The following is a 13880-nucleotide window of genomic DNA, read 5'->3' on the forward strand; positions in this document are numbered from 1 at the left end:
CCATTAAGGAAAGGTCCACAGGGCAGAGAGATCAGCTTTTCTTCGGGATTTGCATATGCGCCTGAAGGCCTGAGCTCCGCCCTTCCCCTTTCTGTGTTCACCAGAACTCCAAAAATCCTCTGCTTTTATTTTGGAGTTTTTCGTGTTGTTTTTTTTTTTTTCTATGCCTGTCTTCTCTCTGCTGGGCTGGCTGCTCTCAGATTCTCTGGTGTCTGGTCTCAGTCTATCTATGGTTGGAGTTTGGATCAGTGGAATGAGTTTCCGATAAGGGCTGCCACTGCAGTTCTCCCTTCTCCTTCCCGGAGCTGACAGCCCCTCCTCCCACGGGACTGAGCCTGGCAGGGAGGGGCGCGGGTCCCCTGGCCGCAAAAACTTACAGATTTCGCTGATCTCAGCAGTTCGACATTTTCATGAGTGTTGTATGAAGTATGCCCAAAGACAGATTGCTCTGTGGTGTCCAGTCCACGCAGTTCCTGGCTTTCTACCTACTTTCCTGGAGGAGTAACTAAAACATACAGCTCACCAGTCTGCCATCTTGCCCCGCCTCCCAAAAATTTACTTTTAATGATCTCTTTGAATGAACCAAAGGCAGATTTATAGGAGGTTTTGAGAAATGAAGGATGATCATTGCCACCACTTTTCCTTGGTAGTAGTGGAGGGATTATTGACTGCATCCCTATGAGCCCCCAGGGCCTTTTTTAGACACCTGTTGGTCCACAGCTCTCCCTTTCCCCTCCCTTGTGTGCTGCTGGGGCCTTTCCTTCCTTAAGCATAGCCTGGGCCCATTACTCCAGTTTGCCTTAGGGCCATGCATCCTGAATCTCCTAGAGTTACCTTAAGGTCATAATGATGTAGATCGCGTGCAAAGGGTTGTTTTGTTATGATATTGGATAGTTATAATGTAAGTGGAAAACTAATAATTGCTATCAAGTAGGTTTCAATCTAATGAAAAACACAACCAATACGAATGCAAATATATGAATACATCACTGTGTCTAGTAATTCCACTTACCTCATTAATCTTGCCTTTCTCTTTCTTGATTTTAATATTGTTATGTCTCTATTCAGCTTAAATTATTTTAAAAAGGTTTAGCTTCTTCCTCTATAAAACAGGGATAAAACTTGTCTTCCTTACCTCATAAAATTGTCCTGTGGATCAAGTGAGGTTTTTTTAAATGAAATTTTGAGATACATTCACACACCAAATAATGCATCCAAAAGTATACAATCAATGGCTCACAGTATCACCACATAGTTGTGCATTCATCGCCAAAATTTTAGAACATTTTCATTACTCCAAAATAAAGAAAAAAATAAAACTGGTAAAGAGCACCCAAAACATCCCATTCTATTGTTTATATATTTTTTGTCTTTATTTTATTACCCATCTGTCCATACACTGGATAAAGGACTGTCAGTCACAAGGTTTTCACAATCACATAGTCACACTTAAAAGCTATATAATTATACCATCATTATCAAGAATCAAGTCTACTGGATTACAGTCCAGCAGATTCAGGTATTTCTTTCTAACTATTCTAATACACTAGAAACTGAAAAGGAATATCTGTATAATGCATAAGAATAACCTCCAGAATAATCTCTCAACTCTTGCTTAAAATCTGTTAGCCACTGAAACTTTATTTTGTTTCATTTCTTTTCCCCCTTTTGGTCAAGAAGGCTTGCTCAATCCCACAATGCCAGGGCCAGGCCCATCCCTGACAGTTATGTCCCACATTGCCAGGGGGATTTACATTGCTGGGAGTCATGTCCCATGTAGTGGGAAGGGTAGTGAGTTTATTTGCAGGTTGGCTGAGAGAGAGGCCACATCTGAGCAACAAAAGAGGTTCTCTGGAGGTGACTCTTAGGCATAATTATAAGTAGGTTTAGCTACTCCTTTGCAGGAATAAGTTTCTTAAGGGCAAGCCCCAAGATTGAGAGCTTGACTTATTAAATTGGGAATCCCTAACGCTTGCGAGAATATCAGGACTTCCCCACGTGGGGAAGTTTAATATTTCCACATTTTCCCCCAGTCCCTCAAGGGGACTTTGCAAATACTTTTTTTTATTTTCTGCCGAAAATACTCTGGGATGTATCAGGGTATTACATTAACCTGTACAAAATAACAAGTTCTCATTTCCTCTTCTAGGTTTCACGTAATTATGTTGTTTAAATAAACTGACCATACAGGTTAAAAGATAGTGTGCTACAGAGAATATAAATTTTGTACCAGTTGAACATCTCTTAAATAACAGTTAAAACTCAGGAATAGATGTGACCACTATAAGAGCTTACACTCTAGGAACCTTTACAATAAGCCTTATTGAACATTCTGGACTCCTGCATTGTCAATTGCCCAATCTCTGCCCACTTTCTATCCCCTGATAACCTGTGCTCTCGAATTCAATTCTCAGCATCAAATGAGTTTTGAAACCTGTGAGCAAGTACAAAAATATTTGTTATTGATTTATCTATTGATGAAGTAAGAAATTTCTGTGCCTGAAGACCAAAGGGGGCTGTATATTTGTCATTTTTCCCTAGTAATTACTTTTCCCATGTTATAATATAGAAATTGATTTGGGGTAGTAACATTAAGCATGTCCAATCTGCAGTGATATCACTGCAAAAGCAAAACACTTAGAGTTAATTATTCAAGAATTTTGGTATGAAAGTGATTATGCATTTATGGTTTATAATCAGAATAATGTAAAAGAATTAGAATAATTTATCATCTCAGCATTTCTTTTTGATCTATGATTACTCAAAACCTAGAAGTTCTCAAACATTGTTTCTACAGATATAAGCATTACTTGTTTTGCTGAGTGGTACTGAAGAATACATATAACTTTGGTTATCTTAGTAGTATTTTTCAAAACATAATACTTGAAGAAGAAATAACTGTTTAGCTGGTGGAAACTCATGCTGCTTGTGGATAGTTGTGGAAGGACCGTGGATGTAAGGTAAGCTAAAAATAATAATAAAAATAAAAGGCTCTGTAATGTTTCCTGCTTTGCCATGCAGCGATGACATGGATTTTATTTTGCATTTATGTTAGAAAGTTTGACCAGTTTTTCACCTTTTGCTGCTACTATGTAAGCATAAAAGATAGGAGTAAATCCTAACAAGGTAGTGTAACATAGATTCATTTAACACATATTTACTAAGTGCCATCTAAAAACCAAGCACTGTTTTAAGTGCTGGAGATAATAGCAATGAACAAAACAAAATCCCTACTCTCATGGGGTTAACGTTCTAGATGAGAGAGGCAAATAAATAATATGTGGCTGGTGGTGATTGGTATATGAAGAAAAATAAAGCAATATAGTGATAGGGGAGGGGTTCGGTATTTTAGATAAATTTGTCTGTGGAAGGACTCTTCGGGGGTGACCTGTTAGCAGAGACCAGAAGACTAAAGTATATGAGCCAAGCAGACATTTGGAGGACAAATGAATGTAGATCATTATTTCTAGGTTTTTTGCTCTGAAGGGAAGCAGAGAAATGGAGTGGTAATTGACCACTATCCTGGGTGTTGGGTATATGGTGGTGAGTAAAACAGAAATAGTTCCTACGCCCGGATAATAAACAAGTAATCAAAAAAATGTATAATTACTGAAATAGTCGATAATGATAACAACTTGGTTCTGTTGCTTTCTAAATCTCCACTAATGAGGGGGTGTTAGAAAACCCCAAAGCAGTTCTCCAAGGCCGGCTCTGATGTTAAGTATAATTATCAGATGTCCTGTTAAATGATACAAAGATTTCCAAAAAGCAGTGATTAATAATAATAGGTGGTGTACTAGTGGCAGAATTCCAGTGTGGCATCTGTGAATCATCTTGCCAAAAAAACAGTTTGGGTTGTTTTTAATTAAATCAGCCATGTATGAGCACTAACACTGAGATGTGGTTTGGTAGAGAGAATTGGGGAGGACATTCAAAGTGGGAGCAAATGTGACAGTTGTTGGGGACACAGCAGATGTTCCACATTCATTTATTAGGTGTTGAAAATATGAGATTCAAGATATAGAGCCCTTAGCAATTAGAGAAAGGTTGTTGAAGAGTAATATCCTCATCTATACAAGAGGAAAACCTGAGATAGAGAATTAAAGGTATCTACAAATTATACCTTTATTGTTTAGTGTTTCCACTGCTCTTTCAGTTCAAGTCTAGATGGTCTTGTTTTTTTCTCTCTTACTCCAAAATGAAGAAATGAAGTTTTAAAATAAGTGATAATCACATTTTCATTTTTATTATTATATTAGTTGCTATCTTGTTTTAAACTAACCAAAATCATGGCCAGGTTTAATTCTTCTAAATAATGTTTTTAAAGTACCATACAGCATTGTTTGTTCATTTGCTGTCATACTTGCTTTTTACTAGGAATTCAGATGTGTTTTTTTTTCCTTTAATTTTCTGAGGGTTATTCTTTTGTGCATTGATGCATCAGTCCTGAAAAGTAAGAAGTGGCTGAAAATAAAGATGGTAACAATTCTAATATTTTCCTATGTTTAATCTTTAAAAGTGTACGTGGGTTTGGTTGATAATTCATCTGTTCTTATTTCCCACATGGCATTATAATATGCCATTTGTGGCATTAATTGCTTCCCTAGAAAAGTTCTAAATCCTTTAATGAACAAAGATTTCAGTCAGAGAAGGAAACGTGTGCATACATATATCCAGTTTTAAAGTAAATGCCTTTAAAAGAATTCAGGGAGAGGGAAAACAGGACAAAAGAAGAATTATTTTTATTAATTGTTTTCCAAAGCTCTCTGTGTAAAGTTGGCAGCTTTCAAAATGCCAACTGTGGCTATTGCATTATTCTAAAATAGGCATTCACAGTTCTGCTTGAAGGACTTAGATCTGGTAGCAAAAGTAATAGATTCAGGAAAACCCATAACCCCTATTGAGCACACTACTTTCTCTTATTTGAATGTATTTCCTACATAGTGCATTGGCAGTTTACTAGTTAGTTTGTTCATTAACAGTTAATGAAGTTCAGATTATAAAAAATTCAGTAAAGGTATACTTTGTGAGCATGGCAACTTATGACAAGATACAGAATCCACCATAAGGTTCCAGCAGTCATTTCTGTGGCTGAAATTTGTAATCAAACATTTTATATAGAATAAAAATAAATCTTGTTTATAATTAGGCTGTTCATTTAAATGACTTCTGCAGGTAGAGCAGTGTTGCCTTATACAGTGCCCTCAATCTAGTTTACAAACAGAAAGAGCCACTTGTCAAACTAAAGTACACTTTAGTTTGTGTATCATCTTCAAGCTATGTCTGTTTTAATGGCCTCTCCTCCGTAACTCAGCCCTTCATCCTACCTGTTCATCACCATTGACCTAATACAAAAAAAAAAGGTTTATCGAATTTGCAGAAGGGACAATTAATACCATAGATCAATGGTTCTCAACACTAGCTGCACGTTGATTCAGCTGCGGACTTTTTAAAACAGACTAGATGACACTGGTGTATTCATGGATAAACTTGATATTTTGTCTGCGATTTACTTTAAAATACCCCAGGAGCAACAAATGAAAGAAGACTGACAAAATGTTGATAATCATTGAAGCTAGGTGATGATGGATGGATATATGGATATTTCAATGTATTCTCTCTATTTTTTTTTTTTTAACCAGTTGATTTAAGATTTATTTTACATGTATTCATCTGAGAGAAGAAATGCCATAACTTCACATTCCAATAAAAAGGATGAAAGCAGTGGTTTTTATTGCAGTTTTTATACATATACATCCCATTCTTTCAGATACTTTAGCCATTCAAAATTGTGCTCAAAAATACCTTGCATTTCAGAGTTTTAATCCATGGTCAACCAATGCTATGGTACATATCTTGATACTTGACAGGAAATTTTGTGATTTTCTTTCATAAACTGTTTAAACTTTTCCAATAGCATAAAAAAATCAGAAGAGTGATGTTAGCTAGGAGAAGAAAGAATCAGTGAATTTGAGATATTTGAATTTATTCATGCTGAGGAGCAGAAAGTAAAAATATTTAGTTAAAATAAAAATAGCCTAAGACACCTTTGAGAAACAGTCAAGGACTTCAATATGTGCATTATCGGAGTCTCAGTAGAATAAGAAAGAAAGGTGAAGAAGGAATATTTAAAGAAATAAGGGCAGAGAACTTCACAAACTTAGCAAAAGACACTAATACATCTGTCCAAGAATCCCAGAGAACACCAAACAGGATAAATATGAAGAAAAACAATGTCCATCATATATTTATCACACTATTGAATGCAAAAGAAAAGGAGAGAATTCTGAAAGCTGCAAGAAGAAATCAACGTGTTAAGTAGAGGAGAATGTGCTGATTTCTCATCATAAATTATAGGGCCAAGAAGACATGGATTGACATTCTATTTTTTTATATGTTTGGAAATTTTTATAACACAAAATTAAGGGGAAAATAGGATGTCCAGGACCCACTGCAGACCAATTAAATCAGAATCTCTGGGGATAGAGCTTGGGTAGTTTCAAAAACTCCTCCAAATGATTCAAATTTGCAGTTTGTGTTGAGAGTCATTATCATGGGTGGTAAAATCAAGATTCAGAAAGATCTGGACAAGTTAGAATGCTCATTTGAAATCAATGAGATAAAATTTAACATCAGTAAATGTAAATGGCATTTACATTTTTAAAAATAAGCTGTATAGGACAGGCACTACCTATGTTGGTACTCATATTTGTGAAAAAATCAAAGTAGGTTAGTTAACTACAAGCTTAATATTGTATGGTGTAGTGATTTGAAAAGCTAGTATCATCTTAGATTGTATTAATAGCACCACGGAGCCCAGAATATAAAAAGCCTGCATTTGTTCAGACCATATCTGGTATTCAGTTTCAATGCCACATTGAAAAGGGACTTTGGCAAATAGGTATGTTAAACAAATGGTAAAAGAAATAATAATTCTCTTGCACTGGGACCTCTATTGAAACTTCCATTTTTATATTCTGTTACACAGGAAAGATAGATAATGAACAAGAGAGACAAGTATTTCAAGGGAGGGTATAACGGAGCTGTTTAATACATATACTTAAAAGTTCTGAGAGATTAGGGAAAGCTTCCCTACAAAAGTGATATTTAAGCTGAGCTAAAGAATAGTCAGAGAGGGGAAGAATGTTCTAAGCAGAACGAATGGCTCCTGTTGGAAAATATCTGAGGCAGGAAAATCATAATATTAGGAAAATGAACTTAGTATGACTTAGTATAGAGAGGAGGAAGACAATAGCCCAAGATGAGGCTAGACAGAGAGTCAGAAGCTCAGGGGGATCAGATGGGTTATCTAAGTGCTGAGTATAAGCCAATAGTTAGAATTAGGCCCCAGATTGTCACATTGCAGCCTAATGCCACTGCAAATAAAACAAAAACAAAAAATCCAAAATTGAAAAAGAAAAGAAATAATAAGTCCAGAGAATTTCACAACAGTTGAAAGAAGTAGGTATATTTTAAAACAGGAGAAGAAGAGTAAGGAGAAATAGGAGAACTGTAATTAAAATATTTTAATCAAAGATTTGTCATGTTGAATAGAGTACATGTTTTGTATTGCCACAAAGCTGTAAGGAAGTAGTATTTATCCCAAGAAAGACCTTTTTCTATTTTTTTTTTTTGGTGTATAAGAAATGCTTTGTTTTTCTGTCATAAAAGTAAAAAGTGTTCATTATAAGAATCTCAGAAGTTATGTATAGAGGAAGAAAATAATTATTACCCATCATCCCACTGCCTGGAGATAACCACCATAACCAGGACTAGCTACCTAATTTATGGAGGCCAGTGCAAAATGAAAATCACGGCCACTTGTTAAAAATTTCAAGACAGCGGCTGCAGAGCATTAAACTAAGCTTAGGGACTTTCTGAGCACAGCACCCAGTGCACAAGTCAACAATCCCATGATGCCGGCCCTGAGTGTAAGATTTGGATAAAATCTTCCATATTTAGAAAGGACTTTCTAATAATAGGAATTCCCACCAATGCAATTGACTGTCTTGTGAGAAGTAAACTCTCTGGAGTTATTCAAGGAAAAAGCTAGATTTTCTATCAGGGGTACTGTAGAGGAGATCAGATGTGCTGGAGGTGTGACTACATGACCTGTTAGGCTCTTTTTCAGCTCTGAAGTCGATGATCCTCTATCTCTATCCAGCCAAAAAGAATTGGTCCTGTGAACAATAATCATCTATAAACTGCCTGCTTTTTGTGGTTGAACCTTGCTTTTTTATTACCTTGCTATGCCATTTAATAAAAAGTATTGCACGTAAATTATGGTGGTGAATTTCCTTAAGAAGGTAGGTGTGACTCCTATGGCAGGATGCTACCAAAACCTGTAGACCTGTACCAAGGTCTAGAACATTGGTATCTTACTCAGTTATAGTCATTCAAAGGATTATTGAATTTCTTGATATTTTTCAATTTCTTGTTCTGTCATGCAGCTGACAGTATCTGTTCTCTTCCCAATTTAGGACAGCTATAGGATTTCCCATGTGTAGGCTGATTCGTGACCTTGGATGTTCAGGCTGTCAGATGATAAACTTCTGTATATATGGAAAGGGAACCTAAAGTCATCTGCTTGTATTTGTGTATGTTTAGAACCCAGACATTGGCATGTAATAATTCCTGAATGACTTGCAGGGACTTGATGATTACAGCTTAATGAGCTGGAAGAGTTTTCTAAATGACTGGAAATGTATTCTGTCACTACTTTCCAAATTATTTGTTGCATAGTTTTATTCTGTCTGATTTAATGCACTTACAAAACCAGAACAGTTTCTTTTCAGCATAGTGGAAGGCACCTATAATCTTGCACACATTTCTGCTGCCTAAAACGATATTGCTAGTGACTTTGACCATTTTGTTCCCAGCCTGAAAACCTTCTGGCCTACAACTAATTGATTTTATGTCACTCAAGAATAATATCTGTAGCCTCTCTTTTCCTCTCTGCCTACTCATACATCCACACTCCCACTGTTATATTTTAGCTGAACCAAACTTTTCTTTACCCCTTTGTTCTTCCTCTCATTTTTCTAATACTACTTTTTCTAGTGTGTGTAAATAAGAAAACAGGATTTGAGCTAGTTTTATTTACAAAGTGGTAAACGTGAAATAGTTTCTTTTTGAAACCTGTTTTAGAATTTAAATTCTTAGAAGGCAAAGATTGTCATATATCTTTGACAATTGAAGTGGTCTTGTGTTTAATAAATGCTTTTATTTGAAGTTATAATTCCTTTATTTTGACAATTTTGTCAAGTTATTATATGTATATATGTATATGTAAACATCTGCATATGTTTAACTTCCATTTTTCATTCTTTATTCTTGTCTTCTTAGCCTAATCTTCAATTTCTCATGGTCACTACATCACGCTGAACATGATTATTAGTATTATTTTTCCTTTTATCCCCAAACCCTCCAGTAATTTCCTCATTTTTAGTTGAAGTATAATCATTTCCTTGGCCCTCCCTCTTCATTCCCATTCTCTCTTCCTCAGTACCTCCTCTTTCATAATATTTGTCTGGGTTTTCTAATTTCTAATTCTTAAACAAAATCTTCAGTTCATACCCTAGCCTTTTTTGTATCAGATAGCTTCTTTCCTCTATAGTCTGCACATGTTGGCCTTGCCAAGACATTCTTTCTTGATACTTTACCGCCACCATCAAAACCCTCTGTCAGATTGCTAATTGATATTTTGCAGTATTTGTGACCCCTCCTTTTACTTTTTATCTATTCCTACATGCACTCTCCACGCTTAACCTTCCAGCTAAGCCAATGTTTTTTGTCTCTTTGTTCTATCTCCTACCCTTCTAAGAAATTTTTCTCTCTCTATGCATGTAATAACTTCCTCACATCTGCCAAGCTACCTATATTCTCATTCAAAGCTTGCTTGAAATCTTAACTCCCTTTAAGTGGATAAAGATAGGAAAAGAGCCAAAAGTCTGCTTTAAATTGATTTAAATCTTTTCTCAAAAAGCTGTATGCTAAATTAAAGAGAAGTGCCTCATAAAGCAAAACCAACACTCAACAAATCAAAGATGCCAGCAAAGGAGGGTAGATTTATATAGTTCAGCCATCCCACTGATACAGTTAAGTCAACAAATTAAATTCCTAATGTGCCCAGCAATGTGTTTAAAGTTAAGGATATAAACCCAGAGGTAATGACATGGTTACTGTTCTCACAGAGCTAACAATCTAGATGAAGAGACAAGATTAATATACATGAAGCACTTAGAAAGTAGTTGTAATACCTGCATAATAATCAATGCTAGGTTTTATAGTAAAGACTTTAAATTCTATAGGATGCAAGAAAAAAAGAAAGCATTGGCTGAGGTTGCCAGTGAGGATTTCATGAAGAGCTGGGTCTTGAAGAAAACAGAATTTGGATTAACTAGACTGAGCTGGAAGACTGGGGTCAGCGTTTCTAGGTGGAGAAAGAGAATTGCTTATCAAAGATCCTAAGGCAGAAATTGGCTGGTTGTTTAAGAAAACAAGCTTTGTTCTAGGGAGTAATAGGAAATAAAATCAAATAGAGTGGAACTAATTGATCAGGAGCCTTGAATTCTAAATTGAGGAATTAAAAATTGATTCTTAAAAAAATACCTTTACCTAAGCTTTGTAGTTAATCAAAGTTTTATCTTGTTTGAATATCTATTTTTTCTTATATAATAATAACATTAGCTAACATTTATTGAAGCCTCTTGTGTGCTAGGAATTGTTCTAAGTGCTTTACGTGTAATAATAACTTATATAATATTTACAATAACCTTCTGTGATAGGTTCTGTTATAACCCCCTTATTTTACAAATGAGGACACATAAAGTATATATAATTTAACTAACTTAAGTTGCCACCTCAAGTAAGTGACAGTCAGGATTCAAACCCAGACATTCTCTGGCACCAGAGTCCACATTCTTATCTGCTATACACACAACCTTATGAAGCAGGTGTATAATTGCTGCCAATATATTGTGAAATTTGGACAATTGAACCTGACTTATTTTTTTTTTTTAATCTTCATTTTATTGAGATATATTCACATACCACGCAGTCATACAAAACAAATCGTACTTTCGATTGTTTACAGTACCATTACATAGTGGTACATTCATCACCCAAATCAATCCCTGACACCTTCATTAGCACACACACAAAAATAACAAGAATAATAATTAGAGAGAGAAAGAGCAATTGAAGTAAAAAAGAACACTGGGTACCTTTGTCTGTTTGTTTCCTTCCCCTATTTTTCTACTCATCCATCCATAAACTAGACAAAGTGGAGTGTGGTCCTTATGGCTTTCCCAATCCCATTGTCACCCCTCATAAGCTACATTTTTATACAACTGTCTTCGAGATTCATGGGTTCTGGGTTGTAGTTTGATAGTTTCAGGTATCCACCACCAGCTACCCCAATTCTTTAGAACCTAAAAAGGGTTGTCTAAAGTGTGCATAAGAGTGCCCACCAGAGTGACCTCTCGGCTCCTTTTGGATTCTCTCTGCCACTGAAGCTTATTTCATTTCCTTTCACATCCCCCTTTTGGTCAAGAAGATGTTCTCCGTCCCACGATGCCGGGTCTACATTCCTCCCCGGGAGTCATATTCCACGTTGCCAGGGAGATTCACTCCCCTGGGTGTCTGATCCCACGTAGGGGGGAGGGCAGTGGTTTCACCTTTCAAGTTGGCTTAGCTAGAGAGACAGGGCCACATCTGAGCAACAAAGAGGCATTCGGGAGGAGGCTCTTAGGCACAACCATAGGGAGGCCTAGCCTCTCCTTTGCAGCAACCGTCTTCCCAAGGGTAAAACCTGTGGTAGAGGGCTCAACCCATCAAACCACCAGTCCCCTATGTCTGTGGTCATGTTAGCAACCATGGAGGTGGGGCAGGCGAACACCCCTGCATTCTCCACAGGCTCCCCAAGGGGGCACTACATCTTTTTTTTTTTCCTTGTTTTTCTTTTCTTTTCTTTTTTTTTTTTTTTAACTTTCCCTTCTCTTTTAAATCAACTGTATGAAAAAAAAGTTAAAAAGAAAACAAACATACAATAAAAGAACATTTCAAAGAGACCATAACAAGGGAGTAAGAAAAAGACAACTAACCTAAGATAACTGCTTAACTTCCAACATGTTCCTACTTTACCCCAGGAAAGTTACCTAATATAGCAACATTTCTGTGAACTTGTTCCTACTATATCCATCAGAAATTAACAGACCATAGTCATTCCTGGGCATCCCCAGAACGTTAAATAGCTTATCTGTTCTTCTTGGATTATTGTTCCCCCTTCCTTAATTGCTCTCTATTGCTAGTTCCCCTACATTCTACATTATAAACCATTTGTTTTACATTTTTCAAAGTTCACATTAGTGGTAGCATATAATATTTCTCTTTTTGTGCCTGGCTTATTTCGCTCAGCATTATGTCTTCAAGGTTCATCCATGTTGTGATATGTTTCACGAGATCGTTCCTTCTTACTGCCGTGTAGTATTCCATCGAGTGTATATACCACATTTTATTTATCCACTCATCTGTTGAAGGACATTTGGGTTGTTTCCATCTCTTGGCAATTGTGAACAATGCTGCTATGAACATTGGCGTGCAGATATCTGTTCGTGTCACTGCTTTCCGATCTTCCGGGTATATACCGAGAAGTGCAATCGCTGGATCGAATGGTAACTCTATATCTAGTTTTCTAAGGAACTGCCAGACTGACTTCCAGAGTGGCTGAACCATTATACAGTCCCACCAACAGTGAATAAGAGTTCCAATTTCTCCACATCCCCTCCAGCATTTGTAGTTTCCTGTTTGTTTAATGGCAGCCATTCTAACCGGTGTTAGATGGTATCTCGTTGTGGTCTTAATTTGCATCTCTCTAATAGCTAGTGAAGCTGAACATTTTTTCATGTGTTTCTTGGCCATTTGTATTTCCTCTTCAGAGAACTGTCTTTTCATATCTTTTGCCCATTTTATAATTGGGCTGTCTGTACTATTGTCATTGAGTTGTAGGATTTCTTTATATATGCAAGATATCAGTCTTTTGTCAGATACATGGTTTCCAAACATTTTTTCCCATTGAGTTGGCTGCCTCTTTACCTTTTTGAGAAATTCCTTTGAGGTGCAGAAACTTCTAAGCTTGAGGAGTTCCCATTTATCTATTTTCTCTTTTGTTGCTTGTGCTTTGGGTGTAAAGTCTAGGAAGTGGCCGCCTAATACAAGGTCTTGAAGATGTTTTCCTACATTATCTTCTAGGAGTTTTATGGTACTTTCTTTTATATTGAGATCTTTGGTCCATTTTGAGTTAATTTTTGTGTAGGGGGTGAGGTAGGGGTCCTCTTTCATTCTTTTGGATATGGATATCCAACTCTCCCAGCCCCATTTGTTGAAAAGACCATTATGACTCAGTTCAGTGACTTTGGGGGCCTTATCAAAGATCAGTCGGCCATAGATCTGAGGGTCTATCTCCGAATTCTCAATTCGATTCCATTGATCTATATGTCTATCTTTGTGCCAGTACCATGCTGTTTTGGCAACTGTGGCTTTATAATAAGCTTCAAAGTCAGGGGGTGTAAGTCCTCCCACGTCATTTTTCTTTTTTAGAGTGTCTTTAGCAATTCGAGGCATCTTCCCTTTCCAAATAAATTTGATAACTAGCTTTTCCATGTCTGCAAAGTAGGTTGTTGGAATTTTGATTGGGATTGCATTGAATCTGTAGATGAGTTTGGGTAGAATTGACATCTTAATGACATTTAGCCTTCCTATCCATGAACATGGAATATTTTTCCATCTTTTAAGGTCCCCTTCTATTTCTTTTAGTAGAGTTATGTAGTTTTCTTTGTATAGGTCTTTTACATCTTTGGTTAAGTTTATTCCTAGGTACT

At 36.5% G+C, this 13880-nt stretch overlaps 1 protein-coding gene across 4 annotated transcripts in view; it reads left to right on the forward strand.

Moving 5' to 3' along the window:
• Positions 1–13880, forward strand: part of TBC1D8B (TBC1 domain family member 8B) — a 164178-nt gene that overhangs the window by 12407 nt on the left and 137891 nt on the right. The window contains exon 1 of one of the 4 annotated variants that reach the window (XM_037822005.1): positions 2827–2960. The exons of the other annotated variants lie outside the window; for them this stretch is intronic. The gene's annotated coding sequence lies outside the window, so the exon portion shown is untranslated. Of the gene's footprint in view, positions 1–2826; positions 2961–13880 lie in introns of those variants that run through there. 4 annotated transcript variants of the gene reach the window in all.

This window comes from Choloepus didactylus, chromosome X, assembly GCF_015220235.1.
Source record: "Choloepus didactylus isolate mChoDid1 chromosome X, mChoDid1.pri, whole genome shotgun sequence".
Classification (NCBI taxonomy): Eukaryota; Metazoa; Chordata; class Mammalia; order Pilosa; family Megalonychidae; genus Choloepus; species Choloepus didactylus.